This window comes from Cyprinus carpio, chromosome A13 (assembly GCF_018340385.1).
Source record: "Cyprinus carpio isolate SPL01 chromosome A13, ASM1834038v1, whole genome shotgun sequence".
Classification (NCBI taxonomy): Eukaryota; Metazoa; Chordata; class Actinopteri; order Cypriniformes; family Cyprinidae; genus Cyprinus; species Cyprinus carpio.
The window spans coordinates 24248561-24260945 of record NC_056584.1 but is presented as its reverse complement, the minus strand read 5'-3'; positions in this window follow the sequence as shown (position 1 = coordinate 24260945).

The window sequence follows — 12385 nt, the reverse complement described above, 5'->3', positions numbered from 1 at the left end:
TCTATTATACAAAACAATTAAATCAAGTCTGAGTGTTATGTTGCTAAATGTCACAGTGCACTCATAACAAGTTCAAACACAAGCAAAAACTCAATGAAATGCACTCAGACTCCATCATCTTCAAACTCTCCTGCAAACAATACTAAACAAATAAATGAACAGCAGTCGTGTTTTTCATTTTGCAAATAGTCTTTTTTTTTTTTTTTTTTTGCTCCTTTTGCAAACCTCATTATCAAAACATTTGTATTTGTATGCTAATTACCGCCTCCCCTGGCACTCTGTATATTTAAATTTGATTAGAGTGATATTCATTAAGACAGGTTAGAAAGATGTCAGCGTGGCATCTCTCATTCCACTGCACCTCCATTATTTTTCTTCTCATTTTACTCCTTCCTTCCTCTCATATTCCTCTTTGATTTGAGCTATACTGTCTAGAAATGAACTTGTGCTCAGAGGACAATGCTACAGAAAGTGTCAAAATGCATTTAAATACTTTTAAAATGTGAGGGCAAAAATGTGCTCCTAGAGTGAATTAATCTGATATTTTTTTTGTTATAATTTAATATATCTATAAGGATGTCTAATGTTATAGAGAGTGATATATTTATAAATTATATCAAATGCGTTTTAGCAGAGTGAATATGATCAGTGCTTAGAAGTAAATAAAAGTAGAAATTATATTAATAAAATTACATTTTTCAGTAGTGTAACACAGTAGTGTAACACAGCCAACTTTAAATATGACATACAAAGCCTAACATAATTGAAATTTGATTTCAGTTGCTAAGGTAATGACATGACTAAGCATAAAGCATAAAAATACATAGCTTTAAAAAGACTATTGTTGAGTCAACTGAATCAATCAGTTTGAATTGAATCATTTATATACATTTCTCTCATCTTGGTATTGCCTTCTCTGCAAAGATGCTGCCTTAGGATCTGGCCAAAACACAGTCTCTTAAAAAGTAGCATTATTGTATTACCTACCTTTTGGTACAGACTTTGTGAATATGCTGCTTTAAAATGCTGCCTACATAGGTTTGGGGAAAAAAAGCCACAGAGAAAGCGGGAGGGAGATTTTAATATATAATTATATCTGATTGCGTGTTCAATGCTCCAGTGTTCTTGAGTTAAGCTGGTTTGTTTCACACTTCTACTCGCTGTCATCACAGTTATCTTTAGCACTATTATTAAGCTGACATGCTGTCCAAATCACTGTAACTATTTCTCCCTCCATGCTAGCTGTCACAGCTCTTACACATCACGTTATTCTGTGTTCTGCATAAAGATACAAAATCAGACAATCACTGTCACTTGAGTCCGCGTCACTCTGTTGCTATAGAAAACATCATGATGATCAGGATTACTGCAGTTACAGCTAACACTACTGACACACGAGGACCCCCTAAAGGCATTATGAGCCAAACAAATTTGCCTATCTAGAGCTGTTTTACTGATGGGACACTTTTAGGATGCATATTTCTTATGAAGCAACCAGTGAGGACTTTAATAACTCAAGAAAGCTATCAGTTAGCATTTCCATTCCATGTCATGCCTTTAGGGCAAGGCAAGGCAAGTTTATTTATAGCACATTTCATACACAATGGTAATTCAAAGTGCTTTACATAAAAGTAATTAAAATAATCATTAAAAAAATCACAATAATTAAAGCAAGGATTATTATTATTTTTTTAATTGATTTAAAATGAAATTAAAACAGTTAAGAATAGAAAATGATGATACATAAAATACAGTGCGATCAGTTCAGACGTAGCACAGTGCTCACTCAGAAAAGCACAACTAAACTAAACTTTTGAGTCTAGATTTAAATATGGCTACTGATTTAGCAACAAACTGACACTGGCAAAACAAAGTTTGTATTATAGTTTTGCTAAACAATTACCAAAAGTGAGTTTTCCAAAACTTCAGAAGAGTATAAGTTGTTTGATTTTTGTTTTTATGATAGATAGATAGATAGATAGATAGATAGATAGATAGATAGATAGATAGATAGATAGATAGATCTGGCTCAAAGGTACTTTTCAGTTCATATGTTGTTCCAAAATGCAAATGAATCCATGACCCCTACGATGACAGATCTTTACCCAGCAGATACCATTTAAGACCTGTGTGTTTTTATGGTGGACATGCAGGCGTTCTCCAGAGAAGACAAACCCCGGGATAATCAGTCTACTCTCACTGCTCTCTTTGGCTCTGTTCTAAAATCTAGCCTCCTTACTATCTGCTTACTACACAGGAAGCTGTTTTCTAAGGCAGCATTCTAACTGAAACAAAACTCAAATGTGATTTGAAACACTCTACATAGTCAGCAATGCATTAAACTAGCAATGCACAATGGAAACTCACTTGGCATCACCATGTTGAAAATCTAAAATAATGCTTCACTGATAAGCATTAAAACAGATGGTATGCCAAAGGTATCTTAAAAGTCATGACTTTTGGAACAAATCTTTTTGAACAAACTTTTTGAAAAGAAACAAAAAAGGCATCTCACTGGGTTTTGGAACAGAGCCTCTGAGGTCAAAGGGCACAGACCCCACTAATGATATGCATGATAAAGAAATATGTATAATTGCACATTTTCTCTGTCTCTCTTTTCTTCCAGTTATCTTTATATAAACTAATTTAAAATGTCTCAAACTTGATTTCTGCATTGATAAGTGGTCATACATATTCAGGATTTTGAATGGAAATTTCACTAGAGTAATAAAATAACTCTTTTTATTCAAATTAGCAATTCATCTAAAATATGTACCATGTGATTAAAAATGAACAGAGGAGTTCCATGACTTACTAATTGCTAATGAAATATAGACATGCTTTGTTATGGCAATAACAGAGAGAAAAGACAAAGAGTTAGAATATTCTAAATGCAATGCACATTCTCTGGAAAATATCTGTGGCATATTCAGATAATAAACTCAACTTTCAGTTTGTAAAAACATTGTGATACACTTGCAGTTGGCACACTGTAACATGGGCAAATGTAAAGAAGCTTCCCCATAGTGATCAACAGTGGGGCACAGATGCATTGAACCCTATACATGAGGATCCACCACAGACAAATGTGGTCGCTTGCACTTCAAATAATGCAAAAAAAAAAAAAAAAACATAATTTACGCAACCCAGGCATATTGAAAATACATGCTTATGGTGATGTTTCTGCAACATCGTTATTATGCACCTTACCACATTTCACAGCAGTTTCAGAGTGAGGGGCACCAAAAGGTTAATGTCCTATTGTGTTGGAAAATAACCTTACCCAGTAACACTTTACAATAACTTTAATTAATAAATCATTAACAAACGTTATATAATGCTTAATGGATCATTGGATAAACTATATTAAAAGAATTAGAAATGTGAGATAATGTGCTTATTAATGTGTGCAAAAAAAAAAAAAAAAAAGCATTGCTTACAAATGTCATTAAACTTTCAGTTCCATATGATCAAGCGCTTCCTGAAAATCTACAAATGATTTTAACAGATGTTATATTATGATTAAAAGCTTGAGTTAATGCACAACACTTTTGCTGTTATTGAGGTGTGATACGGGTAAGGTTAGGGACGGATTTGGTGGTATGGGTAGTTTTAAGGGTTGGTTAAAGGGTCAACAGTGTACAGGGTTCAATTTAATTATTATACAATATATTATTATATTTTGATAAACGAACAAGTGTTTTCTTTTAAAAAATGATTTGTTTTCCTCTGTTCATTTACGATTCAAGGAATATCCTGTTTAATGATATACTGAAGAGTGGTTTACTAATGTGAGTGTTGTTGAGGCAATAAAACTTTTAAAATTATAATGTTATATCTTCACCAAGCACTTAGCTAAACTTAACTAGCCACCCTTTACACTAATTTTGCTACAGCAGCTAAAATAAAATGTTAAAATAAATATGTAAATATGTAAAAATATATGTAAAGTGTTAAATAAAACTATCACCTGAGCTACCAAGCAAACCTACTGCATTAGAAAACATAGCTGGATATGTGACGCTAATGTTCAAAAGTGTCAGTTTTCAAATCTCGGAACATGTTAAATTTTTTTGAAGTCATGACATGATACTGTGCTAGAAATTGTGTGAAAATTAGGCTCTCTTAATCGAAACTCTGGCCTTGTAAATCATACTTTGTGTGAAAAGGATGAAAAAGTTGGCAGAGTTTTACTGCCTCTAGTTTTCATTTCAGCTGGAATCTGCAGCGATTCGTACATACTGTATAGGCACGATTTTGGATATTTGCAGAAACATAGGTAGAGCCACGTATTTCCTCTGAGCCTGGGTAACCTTTACAAGCAAATTGAATAAAAGAAGCTAAAAGAAGAAAAGCAATGAATACAAGTAATTCAACAAGAAGATAGGAGGTCCATGTTGAATGTGGGCTGAAATATAATACATAAATCACTCATACTTTTTAGAATGTATTTATATTCAGTCAAGGTCCACCTCTAGCCCCAAATGCCAGTGAGATGTAAACAGATCATACAAAAACTTAGTAACGAGATTGTACCGCTCTAATTGACTATGCTGTGAATTATTTCTGCTTTAGAGAACATTTCTAGATTAAAATGAATTAAAATTGTTTTTGTTTTTTTTGCCAATGTGTGAACAGCTTGTAATGAAGCCTAAAAAACACGATCTTCACCGACTTCCTAGGGATTTGATTTTTATGTGAAGTATTCAAAACGTTTTTGCCAGGAAGACCAAAAGGATTTGACATTTACACACTTAGTAGCCACCGGTGTCACTAATAATGAGGGTTTCTGAATTCTATAGTCCTTTTAAATGTATTAAACCAAAATACTGCAGTAACACACACATTCATGCTGAGTTGAGCCGACAAACACCCATCATCCTTCTCTCTCGCGATCTCTATTGATAATTGGTCTCTCTCCATTATCGGTATCCCGCTCACCTGATGTAACCCCTCATATTGAGGGGGATTTGAAGGGTGTATGACATGATGGAATCTACCTCAAACACACACACACAGGCCACTTTTCCAGCTTCATGTATTAATCATAAATGGTTTGCTCTTGGTTTACTCCCGCAGGAAGGATTACCCTCCTCCGTACAGGTGCACCTGGCTTCATTTCCCGCAGACACATCAAAGACTGTTCAATCATGGATTATGATCTCCAGAAATACATAATACAGCACATAACCTCATACCCGATTGCTCCATATAAATCTGTGATTATCTGTAGCACAATAGGATTATGCCTGTCCTCAAATGGCTTATAATCATCCATGTGGTGGGCTATGTGTTTCTCTAAAGGATGTTTTATTGTTTTCTTGTTCTTCGTTTCAAGTGTTTGAGGTCAGGATAATGTAAGTGGTGCTTTGTACTGCCATCTTGATAGGAGGCACCATTATTAAAGTCGACGGAGAAGGAAGTATTGCATTTGAACTTCAATATGCACATCACACATCCATAAATACATAATATTCTAACTCCCATTCTGAAGGGCTTTGATAAGAATGGAAGTATAGAAATACTATACTGCTTACTATTTAATTCATTAAACATCCATAAATACATAATATTCTAACTCTCACAATGTGTTGATTACTGTATACTACAGTACATTTAAAGTACTTGATTGTAATTTTAACTGCACAGTGTTATTTGATGGTTACATTTAGATTTATTTTATATGTACTAAATTGCAACTTTATCATTACAAATATGTAATTACAAGTAAATTTAAATACATGCCATACAAGTTTATCAACATTACAGTATATTTTATTTTACCATTTGGCTATACATTTTAGTCATATTTCAAAGACAGAAAAAAAATAAAAAAATAAAATAAAATAATAATAATTAGATATTTTTTGGACCCACTTAAAATTACATATTAATTGGGTCAAAAAAAGCACTCAAACATAAGTGTAACATAAATTTTATAGATAGAAATAAATATTAATTTGAACTATTTAGTTATTTATATCTATTTCATCTAAATGTAAATCACATGCAATTCAGTGTCCGAAAACATTACATTCAGTTTGCATTTATTCGTTTAAAGTAGTGACCTTTCAAGTCAAGTCACTTTTATTTATATAGCACTTCATACAAAACAGATTGTGACAAAGCAGCTTTACAGTGTTAAACAGGAAAATAGTGTCAATAATGCAAATAAAATACAATTATTCTGTAAAGCAGCTCTAAAAAGAGGACAATAGAAAACAGTCAGTATTTCCGTTAAATGCAGTTAATCACTGATTCAGTGATGTCATCGTCCAGCTCAGTTCAGGTCTCTTCCATAGTGTCTGTGCAATCTAGTCAACGAAATTACCAAACAGAAGGTTTCTTTAACTAAGTAAGCCAAAGGCGACAGTGGCAAGGAACCAAAACTCCATCAGTGACAGAAATGGAGAATAAAATCATGGGAGAAACCAGGCTTAATCGGGGGGCCAAACGATGGTGTGGCTTAATTCAAGGATGCAACAGAATTGTGGACTGGCATCACTTAGAACATCCATCCAGTTCCTGATTTATGTACCATTTTTTACAGTCTTGTAAAGTATGCTAAAGTCTACTTCTGTTTCACAAGGGGTTCAAACAATAGTTAGAAAAATTGTTGTCCCATAACTTCATTCACATTCAGAAATAAACACGCAAATTTTCGATTTTAATCCAATTTTGCTCATATATTTCTAAACTATTGGCACTCTGATCATTTTGATGAATGCTTCCAGTTCATTAATCACAATGGGAACAAAAGATCAAGTCTAGTGCACTGCATCATGTGGATAAAATGTCATGTAGTGTATATTTTTGCAAATGTAATAGTGTATTTCATGGATAAAGGCAATTCACATTGTATGCATACTACATTCTCAGGATAAAAGGTACAAAAGCTTTCACTGGTGTGCTACCCTTTTTAAAAGGTACACCTTTGTGCCTTATTTATCCCTAAATATGCATATTAGTATCTCAGAGGTACATATTAGTACCCAAAGCATACATATGAGTAACTAAATGGTACATATTAACACTTTTTGAAAAGGTATACCCCAGAGACAGCTTTTGTACCTTTATTTCTGAGAGTGTACGAGTGTGCCATTTCAAACATTGCCATGGTTTTTTTTTTTTTTTTAAGATTAATTTAGAAAGTTGTAGTTGAAAAGGTGCAGTAAATGTCAAATTGTTCTAAAAGATAGAGAGGACACAGGCAAAGAGAGAAAAAAAGCAAGCAAATGTCTATGCCAAGTCCTGAAGCATCAAGGAGACTGGCAGTTATAGGAAGTACAAGAGAGAGAGTGTGAATGCCCACTTTCCAATCACAGTTCACTGCTCTGCTGTCATTATCCACATGAGCTCTCACATTCAGCAGACTGATTGGTAATTGTTGGGTGTTCAGTTTGTGTCACCCACGAGCATCCGCGCATAATTATAGCCCGTCAAACCGAGGATGGTTTAAACATTTAGGAGCCAAGCTGTCCAACAGCCCCTGAATTCAAATAACATTTATACAAACACACAAGTGTTTGCCTTCCTTTAGTTGGTTTTATTTATTTATTTTATTTTTTTTTCTTTTTATTTATTTATTTTTATTTATTTTTTTGGATCCTTTGGTACATATTTTGATTTTTTTTGCAAAAAAAAAAAAAAAAAAAAAAAAAACTTTTGAATTTGGACAACACTTGCATTCAGTGCTGTACCTGATGTAACTGCAGTGCATGCATATATATAATTGTTATGTATTAATTTATCTAAAAAAAAAAAAAAAAAAAAAAGATGTATACACACGTACAGTAAGGTTGCTATTTTCACTGATTTCTTATAATAAGCACTGGATTTACACCAGAATCTTACACCAAGAGCCCATTTTTATAATCTTGCCTACAACTCCCCATCTCTGTCTGTGAGGTGCATGCAAACCGGACTGCAGGATGTGATGCAAAATACACCCATCTCAGCCTCCTGCCCCACAGTGAAGGCAAATGAAGATGAGAGAGTGTGTCAGATTTGAGAGTCATCAGAGGATTAGATCCGTTTCCGAGATCCTTGTTAAATGCTTAGCCCATCCGCAACAGAGGGTGGCCTTTGGCTAAAAGGATTTCTCTCTATACGAGTCATTTTATCATGACTCAGTCAGTATTAAAGCAGGATTAAACCTGTTTGAAGATAAAGTGTTCGACATTTACCAGGAGAGTCAGTCAGCAGAGAGTCTGTGATTGAGTAAAATACTCTCACAGTAATGAAGTGCAGGTCACACAGGCGTGAGGAAGAGAAGATGCCATGACATATCAGTGAAGGCTTCAGTTCTATGTAAGATGAGATTACTGACACTAAAAATGTAACTATAGGTGTTTTGTATAGCTGCATTCTATATACTACAAATATATACAGCATCTTCATCTATGTTCCTTTCACACTTAAAGCTGGTAGTCAACCCAATTCTATGCTATTTTCAGTATAAATTGTGTGAGCAGTGGGTCCTTGTCAAACCAACCAAATTTCCCAGCTAAAATTTCAGATTTGTTATTTGTTTTTTTTTTTGTTTTTTTCTCTCTCTAAAACAGTTCCACATCAACATGAATGAAAGTCAAAATATTAAATGCAATGGATGGATTTTTACCAAATAATTCGTTATTTGTACAGAGGGTCATACAATTTTTACCTGAGATTTGGAGCCAAATTTCAGGAGGGGGGAAATTACTCAAGAAAGATTATTATATTAATTTTACACATAAATTTGTTGATAAAATCAGCTGACTTTAGCATTACTTCTTGTATTATATGCCAAAGGTGACAGTTCAAAAATGGGGAAAAGCACTTTTTGTGCTGTTTTCCCCCAAAGTTTGAATGTCTGTAACTCAAGAAGTATTAAAGATATCTTAATATTATTTTAGATGTTGGTTCCAAATAAATTTGAACCAAATCTCATTTTGATCCCACTTTACAAAATAGTGGATTTCTCAGTAATTATTAATCCACAACATTTAGTATTTTCCCTTTTTTTTTTCTTCATTTATGTATTACCTTCATCATGTGAAACTTTCATCATTATTTATTTATTTATTTATTTATTTTTACCACAGAATGACCCAAAAAGGAAAAGTGCACTTCAAATACTCAAATGATGTATTTATTTAACCCTGCCCCCCACCCCACGTAATTTGGAACACAATGAAGTTGTTTATTAGGATAGGACAGCCTGGACTGTGCATAACAAGTCACTGTAAGTTGAGCCAAATAATAAAATGTGAAAAGTGACCTGCAGGGAGAAATCACACTTGGATCTGGAGCAAACAAAAAAACAGCCTCACTGTATGAGCATGTAATTAGGATGCACACACACTCAAGTCTGTGCACGTTACTGAAAGCTCAGTAAGCAATAAGCCAAGTGTGTGACATCAGTAATGAGAGGGGATGGAGAGAGGGAAAGATTATTTATCTGTTATTGTGCTTAATCAAACTCTTATGCAACTTTAACAAGCAGATAATTAACCCCAAGCAGCTGAAAATAACTCAGAGGTGCATTATTAATGCAAGACATATTACATTCATTAGGCCAAGACCAGTGCTGCGTGAAAGTTTAGATGCTGTGTACACGGCAGTTGGTGAGTAACTCCCAGGAAGGCCATGGTGAAGACAGCCAGAAGAGAGATAGATCTCCAAACGAGAGACAGTTTTGAAGTTAAAGAACACAGATAGACTGGAAATAAATATTGTACATATAAAGCTTACAATAAAAATGTATTGCTGAAAAAACACTTTTTTTTTTTCAAAATATGCATTTAATATCACCTCATTTTCCAGCGATTCTCAAATGATTCGTTCAAAGCTGTTCTAAGATTCAGTCTCTCTAAACCCCTCCTTTATGTGAGCCTACTCTGCTCTGATTGGTCAGATGGCCCAATCTGTTGTGATTCCATAGTTCAGTATTTTGAACACTCTATAGAAAATATAAACATCTATTGTTTATTATACTTGTGATTCAGTGGAGCCAGCTTGTCCAAATGAACAGGGTACTGAACCATCTTTAAAGAGCAAGCATTTAGTGAGTCCTGCGTTGAACTCCCTGAGATTTATTTATTTATTTTTTAACTCCCCGAGATTAGAGAAGCAGTCGTCAGTAAAATGAAATGTTTGTGGGCGGGGTCAAGATGTTCGCTAACGGCTAACGTAGAACATAGGCGTGCATTATGCAAATGTGTTACCCCATGACGTGCAGCCGTCACAGAAGTGGGATTTAAATTACTAACAACTTGTTTAGGCTGTAAAGAGTCGATTCTTTATTTTGGAAGACAATATCGTGCACTTTCGGCTTTACAACTTTGCTGGGCCGGGTTTCCTGATAACGACTGATCTTAGTACTTAAAAGCGTTTTCTACGAGTCATTTTACGATCGTTCGTTATTGTTTCACGTGTGTGTTTCCCGTTTGTTTTTGCTTTAAGTACTACTTATGGGGTCCCTATCCGTTTGTCAAGTGCTGAAATGTCACTTTATAGAATGGTTCGTAATTGTTGTAGCCTACTACACGCTCGTTTATTGAAATGTTAACCTTATGCTGCGTTCCAGACAGACAACTTGGATATAATAACTATTATATTACATTATATTATATTATATTATATTATATTAAACTTTATATAATAATATATAATATACTTTACATACAGTATAGAGAGAGAGAGAGAGAGACGTTATATCCGTGTACAATACATTGCTGGTTTTTTCGCATGTCAGCAAGTCATTGACAGATTTTTCCCCCCAGTCTTTGAAACATATTTCCTACATTATTTCTTTTATTATTATCTTTTTTTGTTTGTTCAGTAATTTAATTTAGATGTGTATTTCTATTTTTCTGCCCTTCTTAATTATTTCATTTATAAATTAATAAAAAAAAAGAAAGAAAATGAATAAAATCCTTCTATTATAATCACATTGCACTTGAATCAAGTTAAAGGTGTAATCTGACGATTGTCCTGCTGGTGACTGCATAACTCTGTCTTCTTATCCTGCACTTAGGGCTTTACGATTACTCCAGAGCACTCATAGATCTACGATGATTTTCAAGTGCTACTTAAGTTACAATGCTTTTGGGAAACAGACCGTAATATTAAGATCAGTCGTATGATCGTATTAACAAACTTCTTAGGCTTATGAAGCTTTTGGGAAACTCAGCCCTGATCGTTTACATTCACAGCTACATCACACACTGCATGAAAGGTATTATTGGAAATGGTATAATAGAGGCACTTTAAGCAGAAAATTAGGAGTTTAACAAGGCAAAATTCATAGTTAATGTGAATTGGACCTTAAAATAAAGTGTGACAATTATTTTTTTTATAAGAAACACAAGAACCTAGTCACTTCACTGCACCAGCCTAGAAATTAATCATTAAATGTATCAAAATATGATTGCATGAAATGACCCACAAAAATAAATAAATAAATAAAATAAATAAATAAATAAAAAATTGAAATACAAGTGAAGATATCTGCTCTGTATTGTAAATATTATCAGATCAGTCAAAACTGCTTATACGAGGGCACAAGTGTGACTGACAGAAGGATGGTTATGGTAATGTTAGATGGATTAATGAGTGTGTGAAATCATGAGTATGAGTGTATCCAAGTGTGTTTGATCTAATATGTAGATGAGCAACAGATTAGCAGATGTTAGTCAAGGGATTGAGAGAGAAGGAAGGAGAAAGAGCCAGAGAAAGCGTCAAACCAGTGTCAAAACTAGTGAAAAAGACGTCACGCTCACTTCACCATCACAGATTGTAGATGATTTACGCTCAGGGTTTATGTGATTGACAGATGCAGAGAGCAAACATCTGCTCATCAGTGTACAGCAGTGGATTGTGTAGAACAAGAGTGATGAATATTTACCATCATACAAACATTTGAAGACACAGAGAGTGCAAATGCGCACTGTGGTAAAAATAACTTGAATTCACTTGTGGCGTTTCAACCATTTCTCACTTTACACTCATACAAATGAACTAACTAAAATCAGAAAATACACAAGAGTGGCTTATGCAAAGACACATTACAACCAGTGTCCAAAATTAACACAAAATTTACAAATGTGAGTAACTAAAACTAGAACTTATCAAAATTATTTAACTAAAATTTTAACTCATGATGCAATGTGCATTTCTTATACTTCTTAACTTTTATACTTCTTAACCCCAAATTTTTGGGGCAGCTGTGGCCTAATGGTTAGAGATTTGGACTTGTAACCAGAAGGTTGCAGGTTTGAGTCTCGGTGCTGGCAGGAGTTGTAGGTGGGAGGGAGTGCTCTCTTCCGCCCTCAATACCCATGGCTGAAGTGCCCTTGAGCAAGGCACTGAATCCCCAGTTGCTCCCCGGGTGCTGGATATAGCT